Source organism: Euprymna scolopes, chromosome 28 (assembly GCF_053919585.1).
Source record: "Euprymna scolopes isolate OS-2025 chromosome 28, ASM5391958v1, whole genome shotgun sequence".
Classification (NCBI taxonomy): domain Eukaryota; kingdom Metazoa; phylum Mollusca; class Cephalopoda; order Sepiida; family Sepiolidae; genus Euprymna; species Euprymna scolopes.
The window spans coordinates 73407653-73427652 of record NC_136509.1 but is presented as its reverse complement, the minus strand read 5'-3'; the positions used below and the strand labels follow the sequence as shown (position 1 = coordinate 73427652).

General features: G+C 34.2%; 1 protein-coding gene across 4 annotated transcripts in view; it reads left to right on the top strand.

The window, feature by feature from the left end:
- Window positions 1-9541: 9541 nt before the first annotated feature.
- LOC145249693 (plexin-B-like) overlaps window positions 9542-20000 on the top strand; it is a 575535-nt gene continuing 565076 nt past the window's right edge. For all 4 annotated transcript variants that reach the window (XM_080111499.1, XM_080111497.1, XM_080111498.1 and 1 more), the window contains exon 1: window positions 9542-9590. The gene's annotated coding sequence lies outside the window, so the exon portion shown is untranslated. The remainder of the gene's footprint in view (window positions 9591-20000) is intronic.

Below are 20000 nucleotides of genomic sequence, written 5' to 3'. Positions count from 1 at the left end.
TCCTCCCGTGATCTCAAGCCTCGGGCAAAGTCGGAAGAAGGCGTGCTGCTTCTCCGATGACGATGAAAAAGCAGAAAGCTCTTCTTCTCCTCGTGTTACCGTCAAGGGAAGGCTCTAATCAGGCGTAACCGAACGGATGGCATGCGCCCAGTGTTGACACACCACCTAATCCCAACAAAACCCCTCCCCCATGTACAATTAAGACGAAAAGGAAAAAACAACCGAACTCAAATTAAAATAGATCAAATAAATAAATTAAAAAATAAAACTACTACCAAATTATATTGGCTTCCTTTTTGTCAGTTTTCAGAAACAATGGATACCCCATGCTCTGAGAATATGAATTGAAGCTAAGATTGCGCAATCATCAACTGCACTTCTCCCGAACAGGCATTGCCTGAATCCAGTGACAAGGAAAGATCGTTTCTGTTTAATACATTGCACGTAATATTTTCCCATAACATCTACTTGTTCGTCGTGATACTATCCTCCAAGGCATCACGTCCTCCTTTGCGGACGCATTATAATATAGCTTCATTCGTTATAACATCTTACTAGGCATTATCTTCTCCTTTTTGCCAGAGTAGTATCGTATATGTTCTGTTGTCATACCATCATCCCATGCATTATCTCGACCTTTTGAGGGTAGTTAGGGTTAGAGGCACTGTAGTGAATAGCATCTTTTATATTTTAAAAGGATAATTTAGTATCTATTTTGTTTATATAGAATGATCCACCTAGGCATAACCTCCTCCTTTTGTACCATATTTAAACCTGGCAGAAAAAGACCACTTTGCTCAAATGTTCAGGACACTGATGGTCGAGGACGTATCCTCGACTTTGTATGAGAACCACTACTATCTCCACAAAGAAGATCAAGCTGACCCCCCTTCCGGGCACACTGAATAATATTAGTACTCCTATACTACCTCTCGTCTTTCAGCTGGCAATCATTTTCATCTTAAGTTTTATCTTCAAATCTTCAAGTAGCTTTTGGCCTTAATAATGACCCAATAATAAAAGAAAAATATTTTTAAAGTGCGGCAGTAGACACTATTCGAACCTGGCATACCGAGCCCGAATTTAAGGAGAATAGAAAGTAGACCATTGTTTTACATTCGGCATCCTTGTAACTATTGGTTCCCATATATCGTTCTTTAGTTCTCACAGTCCATGAGTGGTGTTTCTGACAAAGGGGAAAGCATTGCTGTTTTCTGGGTCAGAATCTATTTATCTAATACTTATTGTTGTCTTTTAAGAGTATATTTTTACTTCCTTACGTCAAGTGGCTTCATGTCTTGTCTGGAGCGACTTCTAATTATAGTAGCCGAGAAAAGAAGAAAAAATAAGATAGAATCATTTTTAAAAAGAGACATAGTGGATATAATAGTCCGTTACTAAATACTTCTGGCAGATTGTTAAAGTCAGAGCGCACAAAATGACACCGATCAAAAACTTAATCAAACTTAACTCACAACACTAAGAAAAAAAATGTCAAAATAATTAAAAAGTAATAAAAACACACACAAATGGCATTATAAATCCGCCATTTTAACTTTTACATGCTTTTAATCTAAGAAGTCGAAAAAAAAACAGCTACTTCTTTTTTCATTATTTCTTAAGTATTTCTTTTTTCGTAGATTTTATTTCAGACGCCTGCATTTTCTGTTATGTTTTTATTTTTACTGCCTTGAAGTTATTGTTTTAGAATAATCTTATTTTTATTTTGTTTTTATCTTATTACGAAAGATTGCAAAGAAAAATCCATGAAACACAACTTTTACATTAAAACCAGTTTTATTTATTTACAATCGATGGTCGGTATTGCTTTAATTAACTATTTTAACACAACACTACATTTATGAATGCTATGTTTTAATTCTCGTTTATTGCTGGTTACATCAATCATATTAAAGTAAAAAAAAAAGATTATACAATTTAAAGCTAAACATAACATTACTTCAGCAATGAATTCGTTCATTTAAGTATTCTATATATTTTAGAAATAACTTGGGTGCCAGCGTTGCCCGGGTGTTTGGAGGTGTGTGTTGAGCAACAAAAAATAAGTGATAGTTGGCATCAGACTCGAACCCGTGACGCGGAAGCGGAAAAGAAAGTGAAAGAAAACCTGACGTCTTACCCCTACTCCATGACGCGACCGGAAGTTCGGGACGTTGAAATTAGTAAATTCATTCCAACCGATATGATGACTTGAAAAAATGGCGACGCAAGAAAAAAAAACAAAAAAAACACGACCCTCCTTGTACAAAACGGCCGAGTTTGACGTGAAGGAATTAATGTTTTTGACCAATTTTTCGATATTTGTCGTCCGAGACGTCTAGCTTCAAAATGACACCGATCTTATCAGGATCCGTCGCATCTGTCGAAAGTTTTTGCGAGACATATTAACATACATAAATACATTTAAACGGACAGGTGAGATTTATATTGCGGAAGAAATTAGAATATAGTATATGGTAAAATGGCACAAGGGAAAGGAATTAACAGTATAAAAACAAAAATAAGTAAAAATACAAAAATAAAATATTGCTTCAAGAGGGTTAATAGCATATCTTGTCTACATTACACCAAAGCTTTCTTCGTCAACGTTCGTTTTCTGGGGGGTTTCCGTCATAGAAAACAAATACATGCTAACCTAGTCATCAGTTTGTGAATTGAGTTATGTTATGCAAAATAAATAATTTTACTTTTCTAATCAACCGTGATTTTTAATTAACTGAACAAGTAAATAATCTCTCAAATAGATTTCCATGTATTTTTCTTACTTATGTTGTGAGCGACTCATCAGCAATTTAATATATATAACTCATCATGCCCGAGCGTCTGGTTCCATTTGATCAATCTGTATCTCCTCCGAGGCGCAAGCTTGAAAAGCTGCACGAAGTGAGTCAAATGATTGTATTTTTGTGGACCGTCCTTTTATGGGTCTTTAACCGGTAAAAATAGTTGGTTACGGGTTTAAATTGAAAAAAAAAAAAAAAAAATGAAACCCGGCAAGTGTATATCGACAAAGTTTTCTTATCTGCATACACAAACATATATACATTTATACATTAAAGTTGATTCTTTTTTTATCTATTTGAAACTGGAGCGACTAAGACTGGAGCGCTAAATAGATGGTTTCAATTTAAGCTGATGTTATCCAAGTAATTTTTGTTTTTTACTTTTGAAATCACGACAATATATTGGGTACAATATAGTAAACAATAGAAAATTGGCTTTTCGATAATAAATATGAAATCTGACGAAATTAAAATATAATATTTTATAACCGGGCAACGTAAAGGGTTCTGCTAGTATTTATCATATATATATATATATATGTTAGCGTGTCTCTGTGTGTGTCTGTGTACATTTCCCTACGCAATAACTCTGTCAATTTTCAGTCTACAGACTCGAAATTTGATATACAGGATACTGAGATTTGGGAAAATCTATGTGATCCGTTTTCGGCCAGAAATTTGGTTGGTAATGGGTCAAAGTTCAACGATTTGACTTTTGAGAACTCTACTAAACTCCTCCGCCAATTTTGGGTATAAACACTTGAAATTTTAGATATAGGTTCCTTGAACATGGATCTAACTTAATAACTTGGTTTGTGTCCAAAACAATAAATGTTAAGGGGTCATAATAGGGGTCAAAGTTAAAAGAAATTGATCTCTGCGGTCTCTACCAAATTACTCAGACAATTTCTGGTCTAAACATTTGAAATTTTACATAAAGTGTATTCAGAGATACGGCAAGATTTTCAATCGTTTTGGGGCGAAAATTTGAGCTAGCAATATATAAATCATGTATGTTTGCATGTCTGTCTAAAACTTTTGACAGAGGCGACGGATTTTCACAAGATCAGTATCGTTTTGAAGCTCGACCCTTCAGACGACAAATACCGAAAAATTGTCTAAAAACATTAATTTTTCCACCCTCAACTGGGCACTTTTCTACAGGGAGAGATCGCTTTTTTCGCCGATATTTTTGAAAGTCATCATCTCTTTTCGATTGTCTAGCCTTAATTAAAACCTGCGTCACTTCCGGTCTGGCGGTAGTCATAACAGCAAAGACGTCACGTTTTTGTCACGTTCTTTTCCTCCTTCGCGGTCCGGGTTCAGGCCTGCCTTCCTACAACCACTTTTTTTCTTTTGCTCAACACACACCTCCAAACACCCGGGCAACGCCAGATACCCATGCTAGTATAATTATAAAACTCTAATGACCTTGTAACGGATGTTGTAATCCAACATCCAGTTTACGACTTCCGGTTGCGCATGCGTACATAATCAACGCGACAATAAAACGTATTGTCTTACTGTGTACGTTTTCAGCGTCCCAATTGGGGTTTTTTTTTTTTGCGTTTAAATTAAAAGATATATCAAAATTTGTAATTTGATTTTAAGTATTATGGTATTTGTTCAGTGCACATTTACTTATAATTATGGCTTATGCTTATAATTCAATGGCTGTAAGGTTTTTTTTTTTTTTCAAAAGTAAACAATTATAAACAGAACGACTTATAGAAATCTATCTATATTGTTTTTTCATTTTAATATACTTTCATAGAAATGTTTCTGTTATGTCACAAAAGCTATTTTCTTTACGTCACAAGTGCCACGCTCATACATCGTTTCCATAGCTAATATAACATACTGACCCAACGGGTCACGGGTAGTCTAGTATTATGTTAAAGTCGCATTACTGTCTATTTGTTCACAATTTGGTTAATATATACAAAAGGTACATTTTTTTCACAAATAGATTGTAATACTGAAGATGGCTATTCTGTTATTTCTGCATTATATATATATATATATATATATATATATATATATATATATATATATATATATATATATATAGTAATTTATAAAATATATATGGCGATTAAGCTACACTGAATATTCCGCGTTTCATCCACTCTAGGACTCTTCAGGCTTATGCGCATAAGCCTGAAGAGTCCTAGAGTGGATGAAACGCGGAATATTCAGTGTAGCTTAATCGCCATATATATATTTTATAAATTACTAACTAGCTCACTAGCTCTACCTACGTATTGAGCACTTTTGAAGTCAATACTTAAAGTTTACACATAGATCTATACTTTCGTATATTAATTTTATGTGAGTAAATTAAGTAGTTATATGTGTGTGTGTATACTATTTATTCAATATGATTCAAAATTCAATAGTTTCTCATGTGCATATTACATTAAACAATATCTGTTTTAATAATTAGTTCTAAATTTTGAGTAGAAATTAGTAATAGATTATTTTTTAAACATTAGTATAACCAACATCATCTGCATTTCAAAATGGAAGTTTTCATTTAAGTTAGTTGTGTGTGTGATACCTCTTTGAATTCGTTTTTCTTTTGTGTGTATCGATATTCATATTAAAAACCCTCTTTTCTCTTTATTTAAAAAGAAAATACAGTTTTCTTATATATATGTTGAGGAATTGCATTCACTAGCAAAAGATCTAGCTAATTTGCATAATTTTTTAAACATTCATTTTAATTAATGCCTAATTAGTTTTTTTCGGTTTTCTTATGAGATGATCATCTTTAGTTAACTATTACGTGTAATTATATTCATGTAGATATTCTACATGAATTATACTTGCATAATATTTGCGTACAAAGTGTACAGTAAACACAAAATTGTTTCCATATATATTTATGTATACGTATATATTTTTGTTTAATCTATCTATATATCTATAAAAGTGAACGTATCTGTCTATGTACATTTCCCTATGTAATAACTGTCAATTTTCAGTCTAGAGACTCGAAATTTGATATACAGGGTACTGGGATACGGGAAAATCTTTGTAATCTGTTTTCAGCCAGAAATGTGGCTGTTAAGGGGTCAAAGTTCAACGATTTGCCATTTGAGAACTCTATCAAACTCCTCCGACAATTTTGGGTCTAAACATTTGAAATTTTAGATATAGGTTCCTTGGACATGGATCTAACTTAATAACTTGATTTGAGCCCCAAACAATAAATGTTAAGGGTCATAATAGGGGTCAAATTTAAAAAAAATTGATCGTTTTTTTACATTTTTTTTTTTACTCAACATCCACCTACAAACACCCGTGCAACGCCAGGCTTACATGCTAGTATATATATTACTGATGGGTTTTGCAGTGCTGAGGAATATGAGTTGTGTGCCAATTCGCTCGCATATATATATATATATATATATATATATATATATATATATATATATATATATATATATATATATATATATACACACACACACACATATATATATATATAATTGTAACGCTGTCATGAGGGAATCCTGTGAGTTATACATAATTTAACTTTGTCAGCTAGATAAAGACAATATGATTGAAGGCCTTTATTAAAAATGCATTATCTTATTCTCTCATTTGCCATTCCAACACCTTTTTGTTTTTAGCAAGAAGTAAATCCGCCTGAATCAATTATTATCGATTCAGAATATCTCAGAAAAACTCGCTGTTTGGAACTTATCAAACGCTCTCATGAAAAATATATCGATTTTTTTTTTTGTATTTTTAATTCTATATATTTAAAATGGTTTAAAAACTATTGGAAGTATAGAAGCCAAAGTTGTATTTTTTGTGATATAAGCATTGTTTAAATTTTAAAATCAAATACGTATGAAATACGTTTTTAAATCAAATTACAACGCAATATTATGCAACTTTTTCTTCCATTTACGATCATGGTGAAGAAAATAAAAAGGTATAAAATTCTGAAGGTGGCGGCTATTTATTTTGATACTACCAGAATGCCCCCTTTTGGTGGGAGCTAGTCCCCCCCCCTAAACACACATTAAAAACAACCTTGTGTTTAATTTGCTTTCATGACAGGTTTAAAAGCAACGCCATTAATTTTAAATAAATTTATTTTACAAATATTGCTTGTAATTTGATTTATAAACGTATTTCATAGGTAGTATATTTTAAACATTTATGCGGTTTGCTAATTTATAGTTTGGTAACTGGCAAATAATTCACCTTATTAGTTTGCGAGCAGATTTGTGTGAGGAGTGTTCCACTAGCAATTCATATGACGTAATCGAAAAGCACAGTGTTATACTATAAGTTTATTGTATTAGATTTCTTCCTTATTTTTGTACTAGCCTGGGTGCCCGGTATTGCCCGGGTGTTTGAAGGTGTCATTTTTTTTTTAGTGGTAGTAGGCAGGCAGGCTCGAACTCGTGACGCGAAGGCGGAAAAAAGTAAAAGAAAATCTGATGTTTTACCGCTACGCCATGACGCGACCGGAAGTTAAAGCGTTCAAATTTCGTAGTCAATCAAAAGATTACTTGTAGAAATGGCGTTGCTTTTGAACCTGTCATGAAAGCAAATTAGACACAAGGTTGTTTTTAATGTGTGTGTAAGGGGGGGACTAGCTCCCACCAAAAGGGGGCATTCTGGTAGTATCAAAATAAATAGTAATTGTCTGAGTATGAAGTTTTTCCCCTACATTGGCCAAGGACCAATTACAGAACAGATACTACCCGGGTGAAGGCCTGGCGGATGCGTCTGATTAGTTTCGCTTTATTTATACTAAAAAGACAAACAAACACTGTAGACGACGCACGGTGGGAATTTTGTTCAACTCGATCAAAAAAATAAAAAGATAGAGACGATGTCCGTTTGCGAATCTGAGATATTACGATCTGGAAAGTATGCAAAACCTTCTCGCAGAATCTAACCGACGCGAGAAGCCCGATGCAGAAAGCCATACACAAACACTGGCGCCCATTTTGCTTTTTATCTAATAGATGATGTAATACTTCATGCATTGATGAATTGTGACTTTGTAAAGTGGTGTGAATAAATTTCTAGCACGATAGAGGGAGCCCATCTTCTTTGCTGCAGCCTTGGCAATGTCTTCAATGTATTCCTCTCAATTCGTGTTGTTGATGAATGTTAAGCCGAGAGGTTTGAAAGGTAAGCTCTCAGGTAGGGTGTTATTTGTGCTAGCAATCGGTGGTTAAGAAGATATATATATATATATATATATATATATATATATATATATATATATATATATTCTTGTTTTTATTCGTTAATTATTAATTAGACATAAGTGCAGTTTAGTTACCACTGGAAAAAGGGCAAATATACAAAAAAAACTGTTGTAAAACAATATAAAATTAATATTCTAGCAACCAGCATATTTTGAAACTTGTGAAACTGTTTGCAAGTTTTGTCATTTCAAGATGTATTTTGTTACATTATTTCGTAGAATTCATCAATCAAAGACGGCCGTAATTTTTTTTATTGTTTTCCTATGTTCGCTAATTTTATGCTTAAAATATATATTTTCAAAAGTAGGCTTACGAAAAAAACTATCCCTAAGTCAGGGAGGGCTTTACAGTTGGATTAGAGTAAGTTAGTTTTTTTTTTTTTTTATCTCTTTAGCCTAATTGGTTTAGAAGGTTATTCATAAACGTATATTGCTGCGTCATATTGGCGTGAAGGGGTCTACTGATTCATTGTATGTTCCAAAGAGTCATGTGTGCTAGTACTCCGACATATGACGGCCCTGGATATGACCTTAAAATATATCCGATGGTGAGGCCCCAGCTTGCGAGCTTTGGGAAGTGTGGAGCCACCCTTTAATTGCATTGCTCCCAGATTCACTCTGACCCGAAGTGGTAGTACCTGTTAAGGTCCTAACTATGGGGTAAGTAGAAACCGACTTGAAAAAAAAAATATTCTATTAAAAAATTTTTCTTCAAAATAACTGGATTTGGCATTAAATAACCTGAATAAGGGTTGATATGCCATAAAACAAAAACAACCCACCGACATATGAGAAAAAGTGATATAGATTAAATCTATGTAGAAATCGTTATTACCCTAAATCTATTGCTGCATCTACCGCGCTAGAAAAGTACATAGCATATTTTTGCCACATCTGGGCTGATGCATCTACCAATAGTCTCCCCGTCTTAGAAAGGGTTAAAAAAAAAAGAGTCTCCAAGATAATAGGTCGCGCACTATCAACCAAGCCCCAACCCCGTGTCCCATCACCGCAGTGTTGCATCCTTGTGCCAGTTTTACAAGTATTTTAATGAGATTTGCTCTGGCGAAATCCTGACGTAAATACCTGCGATTAACTCGATAAATAGCAAAATCTTACCCCTTCACTGTTGAGGTCCCTAGATACCGGAACGTCTTCTACTCTAATTGTTTATTTCCCGAGTTGTTAGAATTTGGAATTCCCTCCCAGTTTCCTGCTTCTCTTTCTGTACTCACATGCAAAAATTTAAATGCTATGTGAATAGACATCGCATTGCTCAACTCCCTACATAGTGTCTTTACTATATGGTCTTAAATAGTATCCTTTTACGTCCAAGTGGTAATATGCCTTGCTTGAAGTGAATAAGAGTCATAAAATACTCTATATATCTAATATAAATACTAATATATCTAAATATATATTACTAATTATATAAACTATGATGAATGTATATATCAATAAATATTCAATTATTTTTTGTTTTTCTATTTTTCAGGTACGTATGATTTCTTATGACGATGTGAAGATGTTGCGATATACAGAGAGTAAGTATTTTTTTAAATTTCACATGGAATAGTGGCCGCAGCGTAATTTAAATGAATAATGAATCTTGCTTATAAGCTCTACGTTATCCGTCTACCAACACGTTGTAGCCTCAGTTGCAAAGCAGACAAAGAATAGAAAAAAAACATCAAGTCGATTTTTGGTTGTGCAACGACTTTTATTTCCTCATTATTACTGCCGTGTCGTCACCCACGTGATCGTCCTATCGAACGTCATCTACGCCTCTAACGTGATCTCTAACGTAATCTCGTTCCGTGCTCCATGTCTCTATGATGATCGTCCTTTTTCTTCTTTGTATAATCATTTTTGTTCTTTACTAGTGACGTCATTTCGCACGAGTTTGGGATAATCGTCATAACTTTGTGCACATCTTTGAAAACAATACGTCAGTTTTATTTTAAAAAAAAAACTAGCATTTCGACCCGGCGTTGCCCGGGTGTTTGGAGATCTTGACCAAAAAAAAAACAGTCAATGTTTTTACTTTGACCCCTGTTATTACCCCTTAACATTTATTGTTTTGATCTCAAATCAAGTTATTATGCTAGATCCATGTCCAAGGAACCTATATCTAAAATTTCAAGTGTTTAGACCCAAAATTGACGGAGAAGTTTGTAGAGTTCTCAAAGGCCAAATCGTTGAACTTTGACCCCTTAATAGCCAAATTTCTGGCCGAAAACCGATCACATAGATTTCCCCAAATCTCAGTACCCTGTATATCAAATTTCGAGTCTGTAGACGGAAAATTGACAGTTATTACATAGGGAAATGTACACACACACAGACACAGATACACAGACACGTTCACTTTTATAGATATATAGATAGATTTAAAGAACCTAATTATGTTATATAATTTTTTCAAAGATAGTTAAACCTATTTTTTCCTGAATTTTATTTGTAAAATAACTTATTCAGAGAAAACTTACGGTGTTTTATAATATTACCAAGAAAATGGAAAAAACACTAAGTCTTCTTCTATATGTAACGTAGTGCACGTTTACAAACGTTTTAATATATAAACTCCGCAGCAAGGAACCTACGAAAGACAGAGGAAAAAAAAATCAACTCGTTGTTTAATTTTTAAACAAAAGACCTTTATACCTCCTTCTCCCGTCACGCGTAACTTCTCGTCTCGCCTGTAACGGTACCCACGTGTCTCTAACATGATCGTGATCATAGGTTTGTGCAAACGCTCTTCTTTTTATAATCTTTTTCTTTTTCCTTGCCATGACGTCACTTTGCACATGGCCTGGTCATTTGCATACAGCTGCCATACGCGCGTACACGTTCTGTTACATACAAATTAGTTGTTTTTTTAAATGAAATACGTATGAAGTACGTTTAAAAGTCGAATTACAACGCAATATTATGAAAATAAATAAGTATTTACTTGTTTAAAATAAATATATTTCGAAGCTTTACTCTTCGTCGTTTATATATTTTTTTAATTTTTTTCTCGCCATGATGTTAAGTTGGAGAAAAATATACTGCAGATAACAGCAAAAAGTGTAATATTCTCATGAAGGATTATAACTCCGATATATTTTATTTTTAAACAAGTAAATACTAGTTTATTTTCATAATATTGCGTTGTTATTCGGCTTTCAAACGTATTTCATACGTATTTCAATTTAAAATTTTAATTCAATCAACGTTTCTAACATGGAAAACACTACCCTGAAAAATATTTTTAATCGTTTACTTAAATATTATGCAACATTTCCCGGTTTTCTAACTTTGCAAATTAAACTTGAAAAATAATGTGCTCATAGATGTGACCAACTTTTTCTATTCAAAATTCGCGCCAACCACGCAAGTGCACATCGATTCAGACTTCTCTGAAACGTTACACACGCGTAAAAATGTAGACATAAGTGACCCTACACGTTGTAGACTCAGAGGACAAAGAATTGGGAAGAACTTCAATTCCGGCTCCAGGTTTTAAGCAAAGACCTTTATTTCTCATTTTCCTACGATGCATGACTTCTCGTTACGGCTGTGACGTCACCCACGTCTCTAACCTGGTCGTCGTCTCTAACATGATCTTCATGTGAGCACACATTCTTTTTATGTTTTTTCTTTTCCCTTACTGTGACATCACTTCGCACACAGCTCCGCATTTGCATACAGCCGCCACACGCGCACTCACACTCTGTTACATTCCCACCAACCATCAACAACACCAAATCTATACGTTTCTCTCTCCACGAGGGGCCGACCCCTCGAGTTAATACTACCAACAAAATCAAGAGAAAAAATACTAAGTTTTTATGAATATGTTCTTTTTTTGTTTGTTTTTAAATAAAAGTGTCAGAAACCAAAAAATAACAAAAAAAAATAATCTCTCTTGTTAGAATTCTTTCTAGAAAATTCTCGCGCTCTTACAGGAGATGCCACATGAAGATTGCTAACATTCTGATGTAAGGTGTTTTTGTAGAACGAACTGGATTCGAACTCGGCACACCCAGGTTGTTTGTCCATGTCGTCAAATACTTATCCACCCTCACCTCTCAAATAAGATGTGGCAGTAATGAAAATTGTTTTTTTTTCCTAAAGTCAAAACTGAGCTGACACCCAATTAAGCTGAAGATGAAGCGGTCAAAGGACAGATATTATCTAATGAAGTCTGGCAGTCTGGTAATCAAGACGAACACGATGTATTAGCAAAAGTATGTTACAGAAGTACACGTCATGATTCTGGGAACATAGCTGCCACACACCATTATCCAGTATGTTAGAGTTAACTTTAGTTATAGTCTCTAGGTAAGTCCATTATTCCTGAAATAGGTCTATCAGCTTGCCTCATAACAACTTTGGTTAAAAGAAGGCACCAAGAAGCTAGCAGTGTGATGATATGGCCTATGATTGTCAACCTAACCATCGTTGGATCATCCAAAGCCCAAATCAAATCGATAGCAGTGGTGACTCGCCCTCTACAAAGATTTATCAAGAACCCTTGTATCCATACCAAGACATCATTCAAAATAATTTACCCTTTGCAGCGTCTAATAAAAGTTACCTAGTATTTTTAATAAGCAGAAATCACTATCAATAATTCCCCCCACTCTTTATTTGTACTTAGTACTATCTAAACATAGACTCCATGAGCAAAACTTTATTAGAACTGCACGCCTATGGATTGTCTTCCGTTTTCCTGCTTTCCAGCTGATTAGAATATGGTTGCCTTCAAGTCTAACGTAAACAAGTTTTTGATGAGCCATTCCATATAAGTTAACACATTTACCAAATTTTCATTACTAACGATTACTATATTGTCCAATTTCTACTGTACACTCTTTAACCCTTATCCTCGAGTGGCGTCAAAGCCTTGATAAGTGGTAATGCCTATGTAAAAAAGGGATGAGTAGTTTAATGTTCATCGTTTATTTGAAACACGTGTAACCGATTATCAGATAGTCAAACGTTGTACAATTAGACCCACACATTAGACTCAGTCGCAAATAAAACAAAATAACTCAAACTCCTATTTTCGTGCAACAACATTTATTCGACAGTTACGTCACCCACGTGCTCTCGGACGTCATCCACGTCTCTAACGTGATCATCTCCTCGAACGTGCTCTCTTCTTTTAGTAGTCTTCTTTTTTTTTTCTTACTGTGACGTCATTTCGCTCACGGCTCGTTATTTGCATGTAGGCGTCCGCACTATATTACATGAAGAGAAAATGGTGAAACGTTTATTTCTATGAATGATTTAAGCTCACGCGATTGTTTAGGTTAATAAAAAAAAAACTCCAATTTAACAGTATACCTATCCGGCCAAAGTATTATCAGAAAGAAAGTTAAGCAACATGAAGTTTGTAGCCGGAGGAGATTACTTCAAAGGGGACTTGAATTTTATGTGTGTACTATCAATAAAAGTGTCCATACAACAAAAGTCTGGAAACTTATTGAAGGTATTTTGTATGTATGTCAATAAAATAGTGAATAGTCTGAATCAAATATCGATATGGCAGAACGATTGCTATTTGGGTCCGACTGTGATAATCCGATAAGATGAATTTATATGTGAGATTAAGATATTTTATATATGATATTGATGAAGAAGCCGGTTTTATATGCGTATTTTAAATTCAAATAGAATTTGGTTTCTTATTATTATTTCTGTCACTTTTCTCAGCCCCACCGTCTCCTCGCCAGTTCTTTATTTCTAAAGTCATTTTGTCAGATAAAAGCAGGAATGCGTTCAGCTTGTTATCTTTGACATTAACTTGCTTCCTTCACGCAGCCTTTGCGAGAAGACATGATTTGATTCGTTCTCGAATCAATTCCGATAAATGGAGAAGAGCGGCATTCAGAAACGATCGCTAAGTCTTCGCACTTCCTCCACCTCTGCCATTTTCTCTTATTAAAAAAACAAACAAAAAACAAAATGGCGAACGATATTTTTCTTCTATATCTGACGCATGGAGCTCCATTATGTGTGTATATTAGTTTGCAGGTTTCTATTTCTATGTTTGCTTCATGTTTCCACAATGAAAACATCTTTCCCCCCTTTTTTTTTCTACTTACTAAGACTTTAAGGAGAAATTTCATTCATAGATACTTATGCTAATATTTATGACTGTTTGTTTGTTATATATATATATATAATTTTATAAAATACAGAATGAAACATTCCGACTTCAAGGTCGTTGAATACCATCATGACTGTTTACTATGTATGGCCGACAAGTTGGCATTTATAGGCATTTAATTTCCTTAAATTCTTGTTTAATTGCTAACCTACAAAATCAGGAGTAACTTTGTGACTGGGTTCGGATCTCCCGACCAGCAGTAATTATCACTTCCTACACTGATAATTGCAGAAGCATGAAACACTAATATTTATAAGTATAAAAATATTTTTCAGATTTATTTGAAAAATATTTTATATAGAGATAGATATATAAAGTGAAGATGTGTGTGAAGACACTTCTTAGCCTATATACTCAACGAAGTTTCGATCTACAGACTCGAAATTTGATATATAGGGTATTTAGACACATTGAAAACTTTTGATTGGTTTTTATTCGGAAAAAGGGCTGCTAAGGAGTCAAAATTCAAAAATTGTACGTGAGGGGTCATCGGATTTTTATCTATTTGCTAACTGCGCATGCGTAAATCGTTATTATGGCAGGTTCTTTATGTTAAGAGTAAGTAGGTTTGAAAACACTTTTTCAGGAATGTGTCAAGCTAGCCTAATGGTTATCGTACTTGACTCAATATCTTAAAGGTTTCTGTTACGATCTCAGCTCGAGTATTTTAATTTTTACTTACAAGAAGAGAACTGTTTAGAAAAAAAAGCATAACACTCGCATACACATATCTTAGTCTCTGTATGAATTAAAATATACTATTTATACGTATTTTACGACCGTGCAACGCCGGGTGGTCTGCTAGTATATAAGAAAATATCTGTCGACCATAAGCGATACCCATATCTACTCCGCTCTGTTAAAACTCTGTCCAATCCGATTCACCACCAAAAAAGTTAACACAATCAAATGATATTATTTAAATAATAATAATAATAATAATAAACAATATAAAACAATACAGGCACAACTAGGTGTAAATTTTTAAAACATTCCAGCCACATGATTACATACGCGTTTTGTTTTCTGAAAGTGTGTCAAAATCATTCGCTTTTTTTTTTTCACCTTGACAAATTGGCCTGAAGATGTTTAACCGTAACAAGCCTGTAATGAAAACAAGAATGCACATAAAAAACACAAAATGTTTGTATGAATAAAATTTTTACCAAATAAATATATAAAGTTCTACTTGTTATTCATAGCACTTCATATAAATACAGTAAGTCCTTTGAATATAACTTTACCTGGAGTGTGTATATATATATATATATATATATATATATATATATATATATATATATATATATATATATATATATATATATATGTGTGTGTGTGTGTCTTTGAAGTTTTTAACCTTTAAAACTATATAAAAACATATTTTTTATCATTCGTTAGAAAACCATCTAGTCAGTAAGTTATTTAATCACCTGCAATCAATGCATCAACTCGCTCTCGAATTTACTATATGTATATATATATCATAAGCATGCGCATGCCACGAATTTCAGTGCTGACATGTTTACGATCTTGAATTAGTCGCACTCACCCTTTCATCTAAAAATTCTAGAAACTATTTTCATTAAGCCTTTGAAACCTTCTCTTTGCAAGCAAAAAGAAAATCTTTTAGGACTTTATTTAGTTTCTATGTAATTCGCCTCCACCCCCGCTTATTTTTCGAGTTAAAAAAAAAATCTTTTATTTCCCCGCCATATTCGATGACTAATTTTTTAAATCGTATTTTCCTCGATTTAGCTCTGTTGAGCGAGGAACAAAACCTTGTTAGCTAACCTTTATTTTCTTTTTTTAAAATCATGTTGATTGATCTGTATTTAGCCATAATTAAATTTAGTACGCCCCCAAAATTTTCATATATATATAATTCAAAACACTAAATATTAACGACTATTTTCATACATACAGAAACTTGTGTTTCATGCTTACATAATGATCAGTGTAGAGTTCGTAAATTCGAACCCAGTCACCATTGACTTCATCGGCTAATATCTTACCTCTAGGCCACCAGCAATGAACATAAGAATTGAAGAGGAATTAAGTGCATATAACTGCTAAATCGACGGCGATACATTGTAAACAGGAATTGCAATATTGCATTTGCGCTGAACTTGGCCGCTTTTTCCTTATTCTCTCAAAATGGCTCAACTTTATTTCCTTAAAGGAACTTTTTAATTATAATATTTTTTAAAAAATTGATAATTATATGTATACCTACAGACATTATATATATATATATATATATATATATATATATATAATTTTAATTTCACTGGACTACTTAGTATGACCTAAATACCATAGGGGATATCTGCAATGACTATCGTCTAGTTGGTCCAGTTTCAATTCCAGCTTGAGGTAGTTTTTTTCTCTAGCCACATTAAAAAACTGTGATACAACGAAACAGTCTTTCTGTGGACGTTTCTCTTTCTCTCTCACACACACACACACACACACTCTCTCTCTGTCTCCCCCCATCTATCTCTCTCATTATATATATATATACATATAAGTGTAGGATGAATAGCCAGAGTTCTCAATTATGTATACAGGAGCATTTTGTTTGAATTTCGAACAATACTACACGTTAGTTAGATCGTCTATCGATGCATACATGTTTTCGGAAACACTGACAATTCAGCCCATAGGATTAAAGGTATCAATTGTACACAATTCTTCAGCCAATACTATAAAAAAATCTACATTCTCCAATGTAAAATATGAGTAATCTACCTTGCTTATTTTAATTTTTCGTGATCATTTTTTTTTCATCATAGTATCATTCGTCACAGTTGGACGAAGTAATTTTTTAAACAAATCGTGAGAAAATGTGTTATTTTATTGCTAATAATATGGTACAACAATAAAAAAATTAAAATTGGCTCGTTAGATGCAAATTTTGGCTATAAATGCTATTTGGGTATGATTTTGAAAATCCGGCCAGATAACTTGAAAAGTAAGGTGGGTAGTTAGTATGGAAAGGGTCATAAATTGACTTGATTCACGTCGTATTTATTTTTATTACTCAGTTGCAAATAAAGTCAAATGTTTTTCAGCCAAAAATGATTGTACTGTGGCCAAAGGTCGTTTTTAATTCAAACACCAGCGGCCAAAACTCATAACCTAACTTATTAATACTGTATTTGGAAGCAAACTTTCTTGACCAAAAGTTGCCATGAAAAATAACATCCTACCTGGGAGTTTATATTTCAAACTCGCTGGTCACACATTCTCGGGCAACATGAATTGGAACAAATGCATTATGGACATTGACAGGTGGTCTCCATTTACCGTACTAGAAAATAAATTACACTAGAAAGCATCTTATATCTTTATAAAGCAAGAATTCGCGCATACATAGACTTTTGTTGCCACATATGGACTGGAGCGTCTACCACTAATTGTTATATAGTTGTGAATCACGAGAAATTATGTTATTTACCTGTCTGTCGATCTATCTATATATCTATGTGTATCTATGTCGATCTATGTAACTGGCGAGGTAAACAGGAGATGACATTGAAGCTATGTTTTAATAAACGTCAAAATTATAAAATAGATAGGTTGCACCGGAATCTCTAAAAATGGCTCAGCGGAAGGACGTGTTGTTGTCACGTGTTCAGGTTTGCTGGACATAGAGTCGAGTTGGAATTTGGACGTTGAGCAGGGCGGACAATTTGACAGGTCGTCCCCCCTCACTAGGGAAGGAGCTGACGTGTCTCAAAATTGGAGACCTAGAATTAACCACGCAAGCAAAGAAACTCACTTTATATATTTTTTTTCTGCGATTGGCACCTGGAAACTAAATAAAAACTATATAAAATCAACCATCGTCTTGGACTGAAATGCATTCGTTCAAACAGGTTCAAACTTTCATCCAAGAACAGATGAATTCCAGGTAGACCACAAGACCAACGACGCAGTTGAAAAGTTATGTCGAAATACATGTATGTGCTTATGTTATGTCTGACACACATGCACGCAATACATTTAGACGATCACGAAACATAAATAGACTGCAACACGATAACTTGGGGTTCAGATAGTGAAGAACCCCACTATAGACATTTAGTAACCCGACACGTATAAATGAACCACAATCTTTGTCCGACGGCAAAATGAAGCGTCTCTGTATCTGTTTTACAAGTACTTTAATGAAATGCGCTCTGTTCAATCCAGAATACTTCTACCCCCACTCGACGTACATACTTCCAAATAACATGACAAACAGCAAAATTCCACTCCTTCTCGGTTGAGCCCGTAAATGCCGAAAAGCTTTCTACTCTAATAGTTTCTTCCCTCGAACTACCAGATTTTGGAATTCCCTCCCTGTTTTCTGCTTCCTTCCTGTACTAACTTTCTGAGGTTTAAATGCAATGTACATAAGACAACTTGCTACTCAACTCCCCATTGTTAAACACGATTCTAAATGGTAGCTCTTATGTTCCAAATGGCAATATGTCTTATTTGGGGGTGACCAAAAGTTAAATAAGTGAATGAATAAATCAATTTCAAAACTAGCAGCGAGCAACCAAATTTCTTTCAATTCCTTCTCTTGATACAAAAGCTTACAATGACTTTAGCCATACAACCAGAGAGCATTGTTGGCTGACACATACAAGATCCAAGTTTATTTATTTATTTATTGCGGACGATTATTCTCATCTTTCTTAGTTGTTGTTTTACGACGTTTCGGCCAACTATTCCTCTGGCCTTCGTCAGTCCGTGGCGCAGTGGATAGAGACGTTAAATCTCTACAGTTCCAAGTGAGAATAGTCTGAAAATAGAGGTTTCAATCCTACCCAAAGCCGGTCAGGGGCTTACTTGGCCAAAACGTGGTCAGACGACAACAACTATGGAAGGCAGTAATTGCTGAGGATGCAGTTAGGAGATTCAGAGTTCTTATCCCGTCGCGCTTACCACCTAACGAAGGCCAGAGGAATAGTTGGCCGAAACGTCGTGAAACAACAACTAATAAAGATGAGGATAATAGTCCGCAATAAATAAATTAATTAATAAATAATACTCATCGCAATAATGAATTCCAATTAAATGTTATATAAGTCCAAGATATTTCTCTATATACACAAAGTTAAGTATACGTGTTTGTCGTTTCTGAATTTTTGAGATGAGGATTCGTTATTCGTATTATTTGGATTCATCGAGCTACTGTTCTCATTTTGAGTGTGATTTTCACAACCTTTCGGTCGATGTAACCTCCGACCTTCTTCAGATTAATCTTGTCGAACTCGGGAATGTTTCTGTCGAACTCGGGCATTTTGACGAAATTTCAAGCGGAACCCTTTATTCACTTCACGGGGTAGCATGCTCTTGTTCCGTCAGCCATGACTGGATAGAGGTCCTAAGTAATTCGCAATTGTATTTTATTAATATATATTTGTTTATATATTTCTTTATATAGTATTCACTCCTAAACTACTTAACCCATCATTAATAGCTGCTAGGTGTGAATGCGGGTAATGTGGATAATATTTAGTTTATGAAAAGGTATCAAAGTGGACATGGCAGTCATTCGTACAAAGTTCAGATACCGTTGATGTAACATCCACTCAGGTGTATCTTAGCGAACTCGTGGAATCTTTCTGTCAAACTTGGAAATCTGCTTTAGAATTATTAGCAAGGACCCGTGACGTAACGGATAAAATACTTGGTAATTTCAGTTCTAAATGACAATCTTTTGGGGGTTCAATCATCAGCACGGATAATGCTAAGAATAAAATTGCAAATTATTTAAGACTTCTACACGATTGTGGCTGAC